Here is a 12,206-nt window from a genome sequence, read left to right on the forward strand (position 1 = left end):
GCAAGGCTAACATTTATTATCGTGTAAAACTCCACACAGAAAAGCTCCGGAATAGAAATGCCTTAATAATTATCTCATCTCCAGTGCCATGTCCACTTCTGGATGCACATTTTCCGTGGAGCGGCTCCGTGCGTTCTCTCACGCACGGGAGCAGCTCCAATGAAACATCTGCTGAGCCCTCCATATCATCCTCCTCCTCCTCCTCCTCCTTCACATCCTTTCTCCGGGCTCTAGGAAGCTCCACAAGTGTCAGGCAGCTGCTCTGCTGCGACTACTGGGCAGTGCTTTCGTTCCTCCTCGTGCTTCCCCATCTTTGATCACAGGGTGTCTCCCCGCCTCGCCTGACAGGAGAGGAGGGGCTATTTTTGGTCTGTCACGATCCCGGCTTGGCCCAGGTGCCAAAAGGAGCTGGTGGCCTCTGGGTGACCGTAGTGCAGAGCAGCAGCAGGGAGGAGGCTGCCCCGGAGCCTCCCCAGCCACAGAATTCACAGAATCCCATAATCACAGAATCACAGGATGAATCCCAGAATCCCAGAATCCCCAGAGTTCACAGAATCCCAGAATCACAGAATGAATCCCAGAATCACAGAATGAATCCCAGAATCCCCAGAATTCACAGAATCCCATAACCACAGAATCACAGGATGAATCCCAGAATCCCAGAATTCACAGAATCCCAGAATCACAGAACTCACAGAATCACAGAACCACAGAATCCCAGAACCACAGAACCACAGAATCCCAGAAGTCACAGAATCAATCACAGAATCACAGCATTCATAGAATCACAGAAACACAGAATCACAGAATTTACAGAATCACAGAATCACAGAATCCCCAGGTTGACAGACACCTGCAAGACCATCGAGTCCAACCCAGCCCCAACCCCTCAGCTAAACCCTGGCACCCAGTGCCACATCCAGGCTTTGTTAAACACCCCCAGGGACGGGGACTCCACCACCTCCCGCGCAGAACATTCCAGAACTTGATCCCCCTTTCTGTGAAACACTTTTCCTTGCTCTCCAGCCTGTATTTCCCTTGGTGCAGCTCGAGGCTGTGTGCTCTGGTTGTGTCAGTGCCTGGAGAAGGAGCCCAGCCCCAGCTGAGCACAGGCACCTTTCAGGAGCTGGGAGAGCGATGAGGGCAGCCCTGAGTCTCCTTTTCTCCAGGCTGAGCTCCCCCAGTCCTGCTGCTCTGCTCTGGAGGGGCTGGGCTGGGTGTCTCCAGCAGGAATTTTGGCTGGTAGATGCCTCCTTGGGGTAGCCATGCTCTGAGTGGGGCAGGAAAAATAGGAATTATGTATCCACACTTCCAGATCTCCAAGTGGAATTCAGAAAGAGCCCAGGGAGCGTCTCCAAGGGGAAACCTTCCCTGCCCTAACTCATGGGAAGCAAATGTGACCTCACCAATTCCCTGGGAGGCTTTCCAGTGGTGGGATGTGAAGTGGGAAATGAAATTTGGGAAGTGTTTTATGGCAGTTCCTGCAATTACTCACTGCACTGATTAAACTTTTCTCCCTTTTTCCACAGGGAGCCACTCTGTTAGAAGGTGTTTTTTGTCTTTCCTCCCATTTTATCCTTCTTTTTGGAGGAGTCCCAGGTAAAGCAGTCAGATGTGGTTCTTTGCAATCCCACACAACACCCTCAGGCAAACCCTGCTAGCACAGAAGTCCCAAACCCACAGAATTCCTTTGCTATGGACCAAAAAGTGGGAGAATGGTTTGGAAGAGCTCTGGTGATGGCAATCCATCTGCCCATGTGGACTGGGGATGAAACAGGGAGTGGTAAAAGGGGATGGTCCCTGCCAGCTCCAGTCTCACCCCTCTGAAACATCTGCACTCCCCCCAGCCGTGTGTTTGGCCCGGGGTAATTAGTACAGCGCTAATTTTACCTGAGATGATGAAAGCCCTGGAGCAGCCTCCTCACCAAGGGAGGATCCATGCCCTGCCCCAGCCTCCTGGGCCTTGTTTGAGCAGAGGAAGTCAGGCTTTGTACTCGGGGATTTGCTCCTCGGGGAGGTTTCTCCTTCCCAGAGTTATCTGAAGCACAGCTGAGGGCAGAGGAGAGCCAGGTCAGGGATGTTTTGTGCTGGGAACCAAAAGCTTTCAGGGCTGAGGTGCTGCCTGACAGTAAATTACCTGCTGCAGATTAAATTACTCACCCAGATCTGCTTCTTCTCTTTGCTCCCCCGTGAGAGGAGCCACTTCCAGACACCAAAGCACAAAGATGCTTGGAAAGCTTTCATTCCTTTCTGGGCCTTCCAAAAAAGATTCAGAGTCAATTGCCATTTCAGATGAAGATTCAGAACAGACCCTTCGTCAGCTTGAAGAAATTACAGTGGAGAAGGGTCAGAGGGGAAGCAATCTGCCAGGGCTGAGTGTGAATAACGCAAAGCAAACAGCTCTGTGCAGGCTGCAGGGTCAAACCCTGCCCTGGGCACCCATCCTGCCCCCCCTGGAGCCCAGCACAGGTGGGCGTGAGGGAAAGCTGAGCTGGGCAGGGAGTCCTGACTTCTGGAAAGCTGGAGGATGGATTTGTGCATTGGTTTGGTTGGTTGTTTGTGTGTTTGTTTTTTTTTTTTTAATTTAAATTTAGTTTTTTGCTTTGATTTTGGGTTTTTATGTTTGGGGTTTTTTGGGGGGGTTTTTTGGGGTTTTTTTGGGGTTTTTTGGTTGGTTTTTTGGGGGGATTTTTTTTGTTTGTTTGTTATTTGGGGTTTTTTGTTTGTTTGGGTTTTTTTGTTTTTTTGTTTTTTTTTTTTACAACAAGAGCCAGAATTGATTGGCATTGCTGGCACTTGATCCCGGGCTCTGGAGTCACCCCACCAGGCCAGAGGAACAAAGCCAGCCCGTTGTTCCCTGCTCTGGTCTGTTCTGCACAGGTTTTGTTGCGTCACCTTTGGTGGCACAGAGCACAGGCACCTTCCAGTGCTGTCGCAGGTGACACGGCCAGCCCCTGCTCATTCTCTCTCTCTTTGTCTGCCCTTCTGACTGTCCCCACATGTGATCCCTGCCTTTGTCACAGCAAGACAGCCCCAGGCTGGGTGCTGGGTGTCCCCTCTGCCTGCCGCAGGTGACCTCAGGAGGCTTTTGGAAATGAAAATGAAACGAAATGAAAATGCGATGTCTGTCAAAGCACAGCCCCGAACAGAGGGTTGAGCTCTGGGGAGGAGAACCCAGAGTGGGTTGGGAACCTCCCGGATCAGCCTTGGCTTCCTTGGAGCCCCGGAGCCTCAGCGGGACCCTGGAGAGCTGCCCACAGCTGAGGGTGCCAGCGCAGAGGACAGGCAGGGCAGGGATCGGGGGGATCCAGGGAAGGGAACCAGGGAAGGGATCCAGGGGAGGGATCCAGGGAAGGGATTCAGGGAAGGGATCCAGGGATGGGATCCAGGGAAGGGAACCAGGGAGGGAACCAAGGAAGGGATCCAGGGAAGGGAACCAGGGAGGGATCCAGGGATGGGATCCAGGGAAGGGATCCAGGGGAGGGATCCAGGGAAAGGATCCAGAGAAGGGATCCAGGGAAGGGATCCAGGGGAGGGATCCAGAGAAGGGATCCAGGGAAGGGATCCAGGGAGCAGAGCAGGGAGGGATCCAGGGAAGGGATCCAGGGAAGGGAACCAGGGAGGGATCCAGAGAAGGGATCCAGGGAGGGGATCCAGGGAAGGATCCAGGGAAGGGAACTAGGGAAGGGAACCAGGGAGGGATCCAGGGAAGGGAACTAGGGAAGGGAACCAGGGAGGGATCCAGGGAAGTATCCAGGGAAGGGATCCGGAAAAGGATCCAGGGAAGGGAACCAGGGAAGGGAACCAGGGAGCAGAGCAGGGAGGGATCCAGGGAAGGGATCCAGGGAGGGATCCAGGGAAGGGAACCAGGGAGGGATCCAGGGAAGTATCCAGGGAAGGGATCTGGAAAAGGATCCAGGGAAGGGAACCAGGGAAGGATTCAGGGAAGGGATCCAGGGAAGGGAACCAGGGAAGGATCCAGGGAAGGGATCCAGGGAGGGATCCAGGGAAGGGATCCAGGGAAGGGATTCAGGGGAGGGATCAGGGAGGAGATCCAGGGAGCGGATCAGGGAAGGGATGCAGGGAGGGATCCAGGGAAGGGATTCAGGGGAGGGATCCAGGGAAAGGATCCAAGGAGGGATCCAGGGAAGAGACCCAGGGAGGGGATCAGGGAAGGGATCCAGAGAAAGGATTCAGGGAGGGGACCCAGAGAACAACTCAGGGAAAAGATCCAAGGAGGAAACCAGGGAAGACAGCCAGGGAAGGGACCCAGGAAAGGGATCAGGGATGGAATCCAGAGAAGGCATCAGGAAAGGGATTCAGGGAAGGACCCAAGGAGAGACCCAGGGAAGGCACCCAGGGAAAGGATCCAGAGAAGGGATCCAGGGAGGGGATCCAGGGAAAGGGACTCACGGAAGGGATCCAGGGAGGGAACCAGAGAAGGGAACCAGAGAAGGGCCCCAGGATGCTCCTGCAGCTCCCATCCCACCTGTGGGGAGCAATCCCAACCCTGTGGACCCAGAGGAACCCTGGGACCTGTGCTGCCACCACAGCAGCACAATGTCACCACGTCTCACTGCCACCAGCCCTGACACTGATCAGCTTTCCACGCTGATTGCTCAACATCTGATGGGAAAAAGCACAACCTTTCCCCCTGCAGCCCCTGTCACGAGGTTGTTTAATAGGGTTTGGGCACCAGCTCAAATAAAACCAGGGGATCAAAGCCAACTCCTGAAGAATTAGGGAGACTACAAAGAAACTCATGGCTCACTCTGAGGCGCAGCATTTCCCAGAATGAAAAACCAGCAGAGAGCCTCCTCCTGCCACCATCCTTCCCCTCCTGGCACCCAGATCAGGCTGGGCCAGAGCACAGGACATTCCCTTTGGCCCAAATTGCAGCTCAGGATGCCCGGGGTGGGTGGGGAATCCTTCCCCTGTGCGTAAGTGAAGGGCAGAGCTGGGCCTGGAGGCACAAAATGGCATCAGAAAAGCAAATAAGCAGCACAAGATGGTGATAGCAGGGGAAAGGAAGCTGTGGCCTTTACTTGCTGAGGATAATTTCCCCTCTGACGACAGATTTTTCAAGTGGCAGAGGTGTTTTAACGGGTGGGCCTTGGAGGGCTGGTCCAAGTAATCAGCCCAAAACAATCTCAGGAAGTTTAAGCAACACTTCTGAGCTTGGTTTGGTTGTACTCATCTGTTCAGCTTTGCTTTGGAGGGACATTTTGAGAGGTGCCAGCTGATTTAATTTGTGCTCCTCTTTCCCGGCCCTGCAGGAGTTCTGGGAAGGGCTGAGCTCCACGTGTGCCAGGGAGCGGCCCTGGCTCTCCTGGCCAGGATCTCCTTGGCTTCCTGAGCAGGGAAAAGATGCTGGGAGGGCTCTGGGAGGGCTCGAGGCTCCCAAAAAGCTGGGGCTGCTCCCCACCAGCTCCAGCACCTCCTGGTCCACCTGGTGGAGAAATCCAGCCATTGTTGATGGGCAGATGCAGCACAAACACACCCAAACCCACCCGGAGCCCCCTCAGGGAGAGTCTCTGCAGTGCCATGGGCATGGAAGTTCCCAGTGGGTGTAAAAACCCCAGAGCTGGCTGCTCAGGAAACTCCAGCCTGTTTGCTGCTGTGGTTTTCATTCCACAATGGCCAGTGATCTAACTCTCTGTTTTTAGCACAGTTTATTTGCTTTCCAGGAGAGAAAATAAACTCTGATATTGGCATTTATGCTGTGGCCACAGACTCCAGGCAAATTCTGAGGCTCTGCTACAAAGTGATAGAAAACACTGGGGACATTTGATCTCAGCTAATCTACTGGGATAGAAAGTGTGAGAGCGAGAGGAGAACAGTCATTTATGTGGTGTTAGCAGAAATCAGATGCTTTCAGGTTCATAAATGCAGTTTTCACTGGAGTGGGTGCCCTGATGGGGAATAAATTACAGTGGTAATAAATGCTCAGCAGCAGAGATGCAGCAGGGGAACCGTGCAGGGTGCTGGGTGTCCCCTCTGCCTGCCGCAGGTGACCTCAGGAGGCATTTGGCCCCCCAAATGAAAATGAAATGAAATGAAAATGCAATGTCTATGAAAGCACAGCTCTGAACAGAGGGTTGAGCTCTGGGGAGGGGTGGGAACCTCTTGGATCAGCCTTGGCTTCCTTGGAGCCCCAGACCCTCAGAGGGACCCTGGAGAGCTGCCCACAGCTGAGGGTGCCAGCGCAGAGGGCAGGCAGGGGAGGGAGCCAGGGGAGGGAAAACCCACTCAGGGTTTGCCAGAGGCTCCCTGGGGCACTGTTGGGTTCCATCCTGTGCCCACCTATCCCACAGCATCTCCCTCAGGAGCCACCAAAGCCCACCTGGGAAGGGGAAGCTGCCCCGTTCCTTGGAGCCCGAGGTGTGGATGCACACAGCTCAGGAGGAGAGGTGCAGAAAAGGAGGGTGATTTGCAACCATTTTGCCCAGAACAGACAGGAACCTTCCGGCTCTTTCTGTTGCCACCGAGTTCTTGTTCTTTCTTGCCACTCCCTTTCCCATTGGAAGCTTTCCACGGCTCTGCCCGTGGTGCCACTCTCAGGTCTCTGCTTTATCCCTGCCTGCTGCAAGCAGAAAAACACAGCCCAGCCCCTCTCTCTCAGCCTCCCGGGCTCTGCAGGGGAAATTTGGAAGGTTTCTGAGCCCCACGAGGGCTTTGGGGCGAGCAGGTGACTTGACTTGGATGAACAATCCCAGTTCTCGTTGCCTTTTCTCCTGAAAGAGAAGAATTGGGGTTGGAAAAGATGAGAGAGTTGGGGCTGCTCAGCCTGGAGAAGTGAAGCTTCGTGGTGACCTCGTTGTGGCCCTGCAGGGCCTGAGGGAGCTGACAGGATAGATGGAGAGAGATTTTGGACAAGGGATGGAGGGACAGGACGAGGAGAATGGAATAAAACTGATAAAAGGCAGGGATGAATGGGATATTGGGGAAAAATCCTTCCTTGTGAGGGTGGGAAGGGGCTGGGATGGAATCCCCAGAGCAGCTGTGGCTGTCCCTGGATCCCTGCAATGTCCCATGCCAGGTTGGACACTGGGGCTTGGAGCAGCCTGGGACAGTGGGAGGTGTCCCTGCCATGGCAGGGGTGGGATGGGATGAGTTTAAGGTCGCTTCCAACCCAAATTCTGGGATTTTATCACTCTGATCTGACTGCCCACAGCAGGGAACCACTGAAAACCCAAAGGATGTCCTTGACAGCCTCCTGCTCACAGGCAAGATCCATAACCAGAGTCTTAAAACCAGAAGAGGTTTTAAACTTGGTTTAAAAAAACCTCAGAGGTTTTAAACCTGGTTTAAAACCACCAAGCTCTCCTCACCCTGCTGTGTTCATCCCAGTTTTGGAAAACCTGGCACTGAACAGCTGGAGCTGAAAGGGAGAGAATGAAAGTGCAGTCCCACACTTGTGTGTGTGTGAGCTGCTGGCTCTTAACCCTTTTCCTTCCAGGAATTGTCAACATCCCCATGGCAGCTCCAGAAGCATGTTCTCACACCTCTGGCAAGTTTTATTAACCATTAACTCCCTTTCCCTGGAGACGTCCAAAGAATGGGAGCTGTGGGGGAGCAGCAGATAACAGGGAGATTAATAGGAAAATCTTGCCTTTAGGAATATGTCATTGCTTGGTCAGTTTGAGCACTCACACTCATTCCTCCTCATTAATCCGAAAATTCCTTCCCATTAATCTGAAAATTCCTCTCCATTAATCTGACAATTCATCCTCATTAATCTGAAAATTCCTCTTTGTCAATCTAAAAATTTCTCCTTGTTAATCTGAAAATTCTTCCTCATTAATCTGAAAATTCCTTCCCATTGATCTGAAAATTCTTCCTCATTAATCTGAAAATTTCTCCTCATTAATCCACAAATTCCTCCCCATTAATCTGAAAATTCCTTCCTGTTAATCTGAAAATTCCTCCTTGTTAATCTGAAAATTCCTTCCCATTAATTTGAAAATTCCTCCCCATTAATCTGAAAATTCTTCCTTATTAAACTGAACATACATTCCCATTAATCTGAAAATTTCTCCTCATTAATCCACAAATTCCTCCCCATTAATCTGAAAATTCCTTCCTGTTAATCTGAAAATTCCTCCTTGTTAATCTGAAAATTCCTTCCCATTAATTTGAAAATTCCTCCCCATTAATCTGAAAATTCTTCCTTATTAAACTGAACATACATTCCCATTAATCTGAAAATTTCACCTCATTAATCTGCAAATTCCTCCCCATTAATCTGAGAATTCTTCCTCATTAGTCTGAAATTTCTTCCCATTAATCTGAAACCACCTCCCCACTGCTGTCTTTGAGCCCAAAGCTGACTGATGGCTGGAGAAGCAGAAATGTGGAACGTTGCTGTGTCACAAACAATGCCAGATGTCCCTGACATTCTCTGCATTTCGGGAAGTTTATCCCCACTCCTGGGTGGTGGGAACAGGTCCCTGCGTGGTGCTGGACCTGCCTGCTTGGAGAAAACAGGGACTGTGCCAGGTGCACATCAAATATCAGAGGAACATTTCCTGAACACTGGAAGGCCTTTGACCCTGCACTGAGAGCTCAGAGCTCCCTTTTTACCAACGCCGCGTTTTATTGGGTCTGAAAGTTCAGCTGGGAGCTAAAGATGCTTTAAATTAGGCACCTTAATTTGGTGAGAACCGAGCCGCACGGAATATAGCCTTGGAAAGGAGTTTTCCTTGGCAGAATTTGTGGGTTGCTGTTGGATTGGGAGTTCGATGCAGCTCCTGCTAGAAGCGGATTTCTGTTTGGAATTCAGTATTTCAAGATTTCTTCACCTTGCTCCCCACATCCCCCTCCTGCAGCAGCAAGGACTGAAAATATATTTATTTTTTTCCAAAATACAGTGACTGACTGGTGATTTGCCTTTGGGATAAGCCTAACTAAGGCAGCCTGAAATCTTAAACTGAGATTTTGGACACAAAATACACAGTTACAAATGTGGTTGCGGGGTGTGGGTTCCACTCTTCTCAGGTACAAAAAGCCTAAATTCAATTCCCTCTGTCCAGTTCATCCCTCCCATGGACAAACCCATTTCCAGTGAGCAGAACTGCACGTCCGTAGATCCCATTTGCTTGCAAATCTGTTCATTTGCTCTCTCAAGCCTTATCAAACGTGCAAGCTTCTCTCCGTGGAATTTCCCCTGGATTTGCCCATTCCCTCCGCTACCGAGGTGGGTTCATTTTCCCTTGGAGATCCCAGCACCAGACCCATAAAGATCCAGCTCATGCCTAAACCCCAGGAGGTTACTGGGAATGGGGAAACCACCTTTTCCTGAGGAATTTTTTCCAGTTGACTTCACGGTTAGGGAAGAAAGGCAAGCTCACGCCAGTTTACATGCATGGAAATGGCGAGACCCAAAAAAATAAAAGCCCAGCCTGTTATTTATGGCATTTCTTCTCCTCTTGTGGAAAGCTCTGATTCCCCCAGCCCGTGTTTTCTTTGCGAGTACAATACAATTAAGCCATTTTCAGCTGGCAATAAAATCCTTGAGAACCGGAGCAGATTTGGCCACTTGAAGAGATGAGGACTAATGCAATCTGATAATTAGGTCCTTTCAGCGCCAAGGCAGAAAAAGCAATTTAATAACGTCTCCCCTGGAGTGAGACAGGGGCTGCAGCCTCTGCTCCAAGGTCTGGGCCTGCAACACAACTCCCAAATTTCCTTCCAGGGGCAATCTGCAGGCTGAGGGACAGGGTGGCCGTGGTGACAAGCGAGGGGAGAGCTGTGACAGAAAAAGGGGAGAAAAATTCTCGAATGTTCTTCCCTCCCAGAGCCCTTCCTCTCCCTCAGTACCATTTTTTTCCTGCAGATAAAGGGTCTTGCCTTGAAAATCTCTCATCCCATGACCATTTCACGTGGCTTTTCTAATACTTCAGTGAGAGATTTCTGAGGCAAGGCTGGGTCACACTGGAAAACCATTCATGGAGAGGAGGAAAAGGAACCCCTCTCTCAGCGCTGAGGGTTAAGTTTTCAGCTGTCTCACCCTCTTTGTCCTGGCTTGTTACAACAGGAAAGGGTTTTTTAGAAACTTCTCTTGTAACTTCAGCTTCCCTGTTTGGAAGTTTGGAAGGCAGGCAGCTCCGTTATGGTTTTCATTATCTGTGCAATTGGTTTAGAATCGATATTTCATTCAAAGAAGAGCTCTCTGGGCAGAGCTGCCCCGACTCTGAGAAAGCTGTGAAACAGCGCTGATGGATCTGCTGTGCCCTGCCTCGTGTGAAATGCTGAATGGCTGAGTAAGCCTTACTCATCTGGGCAGATAAATCTGTAGTAGGGCTGTATTTTCTATCAGCCGCTTCTCATGAGTAAAGGCTGAGTAAGAGGCTCCAAAGCCGTGCTGCAATCTGGAATATCTCGGAGGTTTTGCACAGGGAATTGCTGCACCCACCCCGCAGCAGAGCATCTTGTAGCAGGAGTGGATCGTAGATGGGCCGACGTTGGAACTCTAGTTCCAACTCCTGGTGTTCCAGCAGGCAAATACTTCAAACCGTTGCTGTTTTAGCAGTTCACGGGAAGTGCACGAAGAGAAACACGAGGGATATATTTCCTCTGATACAGGTACATGACCTGCGCCCGTGTCTTTCAAACCCTGAATGGACAAACTAATTGCAGTCACCCCCCCTATAGATTTCTCTTTCCAAACCCATCACCCATGAGTTTTGGGCTTCTCTTCCCCCTTTCAGACGAACAGAACCACCCAAGAAACAACTCACAACCAGCGTGATTGCCCAACTCGCCAGATTGCCCAACGAACAGAAGCACTTGTCACTTGTCCCTGCTTCCCCCTCCCCACCCCGTCCATCCTGCGCCTCCCGCGCTCACGAACGTGGCTCTTGTGAACCAGCTGCCCTCGGCCGTTGTGTTTATTGCTGCAACAATGCGGCACTTCCTCACTGGGGCTGCGGGAACCCGGCACACGGCGGCGGTGCCAGAGGGTGGGATGGAGCAGCAGCAGCGAGGGGAGCCTGTTCCCGGAGCCTCTGCGCCAGGAGAGAGCATTTGGGCACAGCTTTTCCACCGAGAGCTCAAAGGCAGCTCATGGCAGACTTGGAAACTTAGCAAACAAATGAGGAGGAGGAGGAGAGTTTAAGCAACGAGGAGCGACTGCAGGCGCTGGCATTGCTGTGGAAAGTAAGGAATCATATTTACAGCCTGCTCTGGACATTGTAAGGAGCTCTCTGGAGGCCGAGCCGCTCGGAGCAGTCCATCCCTGACTGCTGCTGGCCGCTGCCTTGCCCATGGAGCATCCCCAGCTCTCATTTTCGGGTGTTTCGGGGGCTGCTGTCGCAGTGCTGGGTGCAATTCAAGGTGTTCGTGGCAATTCCTAAAGCCTGGGCGGCTCTGCCCCCCCGCATTCAGCAGTCACCTTGTTTCTCCAGCACACCACGGGCTCCCCGTGGATTTCAGCTGTTTTCCCTCCCCAGGGCAGGGACAGTGTCCTGCTGTGGACACCTGCCCTGGAACCCAACACCCTGCACTGTCCAGCAGAGCCGGGGCTTGGCAAACTTCAGGCTGTGCTTACAAGGCTGTTTTTGTTCCTGCAAGGCTCCCGGCCAGGCATTTCATCCTTATTTTCTTTGTCTTAGGCCACGTCCACTGTAGGGAGGACAAGCTGTTAAAAATCATTTGGATTTCTGCATATTTCAACCCTGGCCAGCCTGACCGAGCTGCCACAGGTGACTCAGGGAGCAAAGCCGTGGATCTCACACACTGCAGCTCGTCCTTCCCTTGCTCCCAGCCTTGCTCCAAAAGATCTTAGTTCGGGCATCAAAGCTCTTGTTTTGGAAGGGATGTTTCATGTAGTTAAAGAGAAGGATTTTCGGTTTAGGAGCGGTGTTGTGCAGTGCTCGCCTGGCTTCTTGAGCCTGCTAGGGTCGGGAGTTTGGGATGGGACACCCTGCACCTTAGCATTTTATTTCCACTAAAATAAAGAAAGGGACAAAAGGAAGGAAACTTTTCTGTCCCGGTATTTTTTCTCACTGCCCGGGGCCTCGGCCATCAGCCCAAAACACGGGAACGGGAGCGAGCGGGCAGCCGGCTCCCACACGGGACCATCCCAAACTCCCGGTGAAGTCCCGCAAAAGCCTTTTTCTCTGCCGAGGGAGGGTGAGGGCATGCCGGCGGCAGGTGCCGGGTGTCCGGGAGCGCAACCGGAGCGTCCCGGAGCCGCGGAACGAACC

The sequence above is a fragment of the Motacilla alba genome, chromosome 18, assembly GCF_015832195.1.
Source record: "Motacilla alba alba isolate MOTALB_02 chromosome 18, Motacilla_alba_V1.0_pri, whole genome shotgun sequence".
Lineage (NCBI taxonomy): Eukaryota > Metazoa > Chordata > Aves > Passeriformes > Motacillidae > Motacilla > Motacilla alba.